This window comes from Crocodylus porosus, unplaced genomic scaffold (genome assembly GCF_001723895.1).
Source record: "Crocodylus porosus isolate Cpor-Errol unplaced genomic scaffold, CroPor_comp1, whole genome shotgun sequence".
NCBI classification, from domain to species: domain Eukaryota; kingdom Metazoa; phylum Chordata; order Crocodylia; family Crocodylidae; genus Crocodylus; species Crocodylus porosus.
Genome location: NW_017728886.1, coordinates 208,096,550 through 208,101,765, shown reverse-complemented (window position 1 = coordinate 208,101,765; position 5,216 = coordinate 208,096,550).

Below are 5,216 nucleotides of genomic sequence, written 5' to 3'. Positions count from 1 at the left end.
GGGGGGGGGGGGAAATTGCAACCTGCGCATGCGCAGTCTGTATGGTCTCGTTCAACTCTAGCTGTTGGTATACAACCTGGTTGAGCAGCTGTTGCGGCGGGGGCTGTGGTGCGAGGTAGTGTCACATGTAGGCATCCGCTTCAGAGTAAAAGGGTGTAATTCCAAAGTACTGACTTGTATCCTGGAAATTGAAGATGCTGCTGTAGTCCAGTAGGGAGCTCTGCAGTTTCTGCCTGCACACCAGGGGTGACTACAGCACATCCCTTTGCTGTCACACCTCGCAGGCCCTGCACCTGACCCCTGATGCATCTGGTTTCACACATGTCCCTTTGGGCACCTGCCAGGGAAACACCATGACCAAGCAGGTGGTTTTCCTGTTTGCAGGGGAAAGCCACTTTCTTGACAGGGGTAGTACTTTGAGCAACGTAAGGCATACTCTCTCCCCACTTTTGCTTTCAGTGGGAAAATCTTGGCAATACGCTTACTTTATGGAAAGAGGACTCTCCCTAGCCTGCTCCTGTGGCCATATGGCTAGAGCAAGTGAAACTCAGAGGCATCCGCGCCCCAAGCCTCCAGCGTTGGGTCAGCACGTAGGCCACCCGCCAAAGGATTTTGAAGCATCTGAAGCCCCATGCAGGGGTAGAGGATGCTTGCTGGTAGTAGGGCCGCATATGGTTCTTGGCTGATTCACAGATTTGGAATTGATTTGGTTTGGAACATGAAAAATGTTCCTTAAAAAAAAAAGGGGGGGGGCAGTTCAACTGACCTTTGGTTCCTGCTTCTGTGCACCCTCCAATAATCATTTGCATAGCCCCTGTGACTGTGAAATGCACGCTTCACCCAAACAACAGTGTATGTAAGGCTGGCATAAGGTAATTGAACTTATTCCCAAGTCAAGTGTCAAATGATTTCTCTGTGTTGCTTGCTTGGGTCCCTGCACTTGCTGCTGTTGTGCAGTATTTTTGAGAGGGAGTTTGCAGACACAAGGCAACATCGGTTTTTAGTGCCTTTGCCTGTAAGGCGGTTTATGGTGCACCATGCTTGTCTGCTGGAGTAGTCGCATCCAATCCTTCAGTAGGGAACATCTCTCCTTTTCAGTATTGTTCAGTGTGGTAGCCAGCTGTTCTGTAGTTCTTTTTAGGATTGCAGGGTCATTGAATTGGTTGATGATGATAAAGAGTTGTTCACGCTGCTCATCCCAGCATGGCACATAATGGGTTCTGTAGCTTCCAGATACACAAGACTTGACTATTTGAATTAAGCAGTTTGTAAATATACTGTAGCTTTACCTTACACCAACTGTAACTTAATCGTCCCCATCTCTGACAGTGAGTTCAACACACCTATTAAAGTGACCAAGACTAGCAAGCCTGCTGGACCAGATATTTCCAGAATATGTTAACAAGCTTGGAACCACAATGAAAAGATGGCTTCAGAAATTCACGTATACGCATCTAGAAAGTAACAGACTTCCAAAAATCTGGAGGAAAGCAGACATCATATCCTAAAACCCAATAAATCACCAAAAGCAGCCAAAGAGCTGCTGACCAATCTATCTATACTATATTACATACAACCTCAGCACATAATTCTAAAAAAAATAGAGAACATCGTTGACTCACGGCTCCCAAAAGAACACTGACCAGGTTACAATACTTACTTCTGACGTGCAAACTGGATTTGAAATAAGGCAGAAAAGAGGCACAATCTGTATTGACCTTATAGCTGCCTATGATACTGTATGGCACCAAGTCCTCAAAATATACACTCTATGATACTGTATGGCACCAAGTCCACAAATATGTATTCCATGATACCTGACCATAAGCTATGCACTTTTATCATGAACGTGATCTCCAATAGATCATTCAAGCTCACTTCCAACCAAGGTGAAAAAAGCAGACTACAAACTGAAGAATGGAGCCCCCCAAGGGTCATACTGCTAGCATCAATACTTTTCCAGGTATATACCTCAGACTTTCTGCCAACATCTAAGTGATACATGTATGCTGACAATGTTGTCATAGTAGCCCAAGGAATAGACATGACAGAACTGGAAAAGACCCTGAGTAGGGACATAGAACTCATCACTGACTACCTCTATAAGGGCATTTAAAGTTGAGTACCGGTACCATCACTCTTGCACCTAGACAATCATTGAGCCAACAACACACTGAATATCAGAGTAGGCAACTATATCCTTCCCCATGAGCATACCCCAACCTCCCTAACAGTCACATGAGACCATTCCCTCAACTATAAACATCACATTCAGAATGTCAGCAGTAAAGTCATTGCATGGGTACCTGCATTAAGATGTTTAGCCAGCACAACATGGAGTGCCAACTTGAAAGTGCTCAGAACCACTGAACTTGCAATGGTATATGCCACAACAGAATATTTTGCTGCTGTATGCTCCAGAAGTTGTCTCACTAAAAAGCTCAACACTATACTTAACAGTGTGCTGAGACTCATAACAGGCTACACAATTTATATATGTACAGATGTACTTCCTGTACTCTCAAGCATTAGACCAAGTGATATAAAGAGACAAATCCTAACATCATTATTAGCAACAGAGGCAGGAGATGATGAAAATCACCTGTTCCATCAATGGGTAACTGAAGACCCGAATAGGTGGAAGTTTAAGAATCTTAAAAGTTGTAAACTGTGCATGAAGCCCACAAACTCCTGGAAGAGATTCAGGATGCTGAACCAAACCTATGAGCAGGAAAGGAGTGGGCCAACTGCTAGAAAAGGTCAGGCCTATTCCTACAGCCTTTCATACGAACAACAAACAAGTCCCTCATTGGGCATGATGTTGACAGAGAAGTATGGGTCAAGCTGAATAGTTGAGATATCAAAATGAACACAAAACAACATTTAAAACAACATTGCACAAGATCAGCATCTTGGACATCCCCCTGTGTGAATGCAGCGTCCAACAAACACCACAGCACTTTATTGAAAGCTGCAATCTTTACAAATGCCCAGATTCACAGATTTATAGAATGGGGTAGATGGAATTCACACACTGACCAAAAACATCAGACAGCAGCTTAAAGATTTGGAAGTTGATATCTGATGCCATATGAAATAGAAAAAAAAAAGGCTTACGTAAATTCTGCAGCTCCACACTATTTCTATGGGAAGTTCCTTTAGCTTAAACATGTTGGACAGTACTCAGCATTTCATAGCCCTAACTCTAAGAGGCCTAGCTCGTGTCATGGAATCCACAGCCGTGAGTCAAGTGCTCAGTGTCTCTATACAATGAATGGGGAGAGCACATTTGCTCCTGGTCAGCTGCCTGCACATGCGCTACTGTGCAATAAGCAATCAAGAGTAAATTTACTTGCTATTAGAGCCAATATCTGCAGTAAGCATCTGCATGTGTAGATGGTGGTGCTTACTGTGCAGTAAGTAGCTCTAATCTCAAGTAAAGCCTTTAATGTAGATGCGCCCACAGAGGACAAAGCTTTGTCAGATTCAAGGCCACAGGGTAAGGCACTCACCCATTGAACATCCAGAGCCCTTGAATGTTCTCTTGTGACTTAGGCACGAAAAGAGAGCACCTGATAAAATCAAAGAATCACGTTAAAATTAGGGTTCTAAGGGACTTCAGGAGGTCATCTAGTCCAACCTCCTGCTTGAAGCAGGACCATCCCCAACTATATAATCCCAGAGAAGATGATGCTGGTATATAGGGGTGGTCCCATAAAAAACATAGCATAAATATTATAAAACTCACCCAAGAGGTTGGAAGCCAGCATTCAGTTCCCTCCCTGTGTAGCATGAACTGAAGTAATGTAGCTGATGTTAACATAGAGTGTAATAATACTGAAATATAACCATGTTAGTCTTGTCCTGTAAGCAACTTAAAAACTCCATTTTGTATCCTTCTGCTTGACATAAGCGAATGAACTCTGCATAGCCCTTATGTATGAGCGTGTGTAAAAGGGTGAATGGTGAAAGAATGGCATAGAGATGGAAGAAGATTTAACTGTTTATGTAAGCAACAAAGCGCCAAATGTAAGTTGCCAGTCAGTAAACTAATTAATGAGTGGCTGAAGAATCCCTTTTAAGACTAGGGCACAAAGAAGATAACGAGGAGGAGGAACGTACCCATCCTGCCAGACGGGCAATAAGAACACTCCAAGGCTGAGGTAAGCTGAAGACAAAAGAAGAACAACTGCAAAAACAGAAGCTGGGTATGGAAAAACCCCAAAGCACTGAAACAAAGGATGCCAGTCCCTATAAAAGAACCCTTTAAAATGCCAAACTGGGTGAGTCTCTTTCTCTACTAATGTTTCATCGGAGCACAGATGCATCTGTTCTCCCCGCTCCAGCTGTTATCTTCATATCTGCTATCTTCAAATCATCATCATCTACTCAATAAGTCCAGGTTGGCCACCCTGGGCTGACATTCAGCAACTATTGCTGGTAACTATATCTGATGTATGTGTGGATGAAATGGTTGTTTTGTGTATGTGAATGCCTCTGTGTGATGATTTGTGTGTGTTTGTATGAATGGTGTGTCCAAACCTCTATGTCTAACTCATGTGATCGATCAACACAGCACCTTGCCTTACCCCCCTTTATAAAGTCTCACTCATGATTTGAGCAATTGGCAATTTGTGTTAACTCCAGAAAGGATTTCATCTCACATTTTGTACCTCCTTGGGGAGATTATAGGCTATTCTGGGATGATATGTTATTCTGGATTTTTAGGAAGAAGCAGGAAGACTCTGTGGTCTCATTAAGCCTTTATTGTAACAACTAACCTCTGACCCAAAATGGTCAACTGACCCCTTCCTGTAGATGACATCACTCTTTAGTAAGGGAGTTAATCCTTACTACTACATCCCCCTCTGTCAGGGGAAAAGTTGATACACACTTTGTTACAAAACGAACATAAAGCAGAAATATTGCTAAGTCTGTTCTTTTAGACCCAACTAATTTACAGACCTAATCTCTTCAGTGGAACTGAGGCATGCCCAAACCTAGTGTGGTAAACAGGTGTAATTTGGCGGAGATGTTCTCGATTCCTACAGAGAAGACCATGAGGTGTATCCACCCAGTATTGTCATGGAAATTTTTGAGTATGTGCTGCCAGTACAGAAGAGGTTAAACTGACATGCGCGGTTTGAAGCTGTGAGTGGAAATTTCCAAGGCTCACCCAGTCCTTGCCCCCTGGGTGACCTGCGGAGCTGTCAATC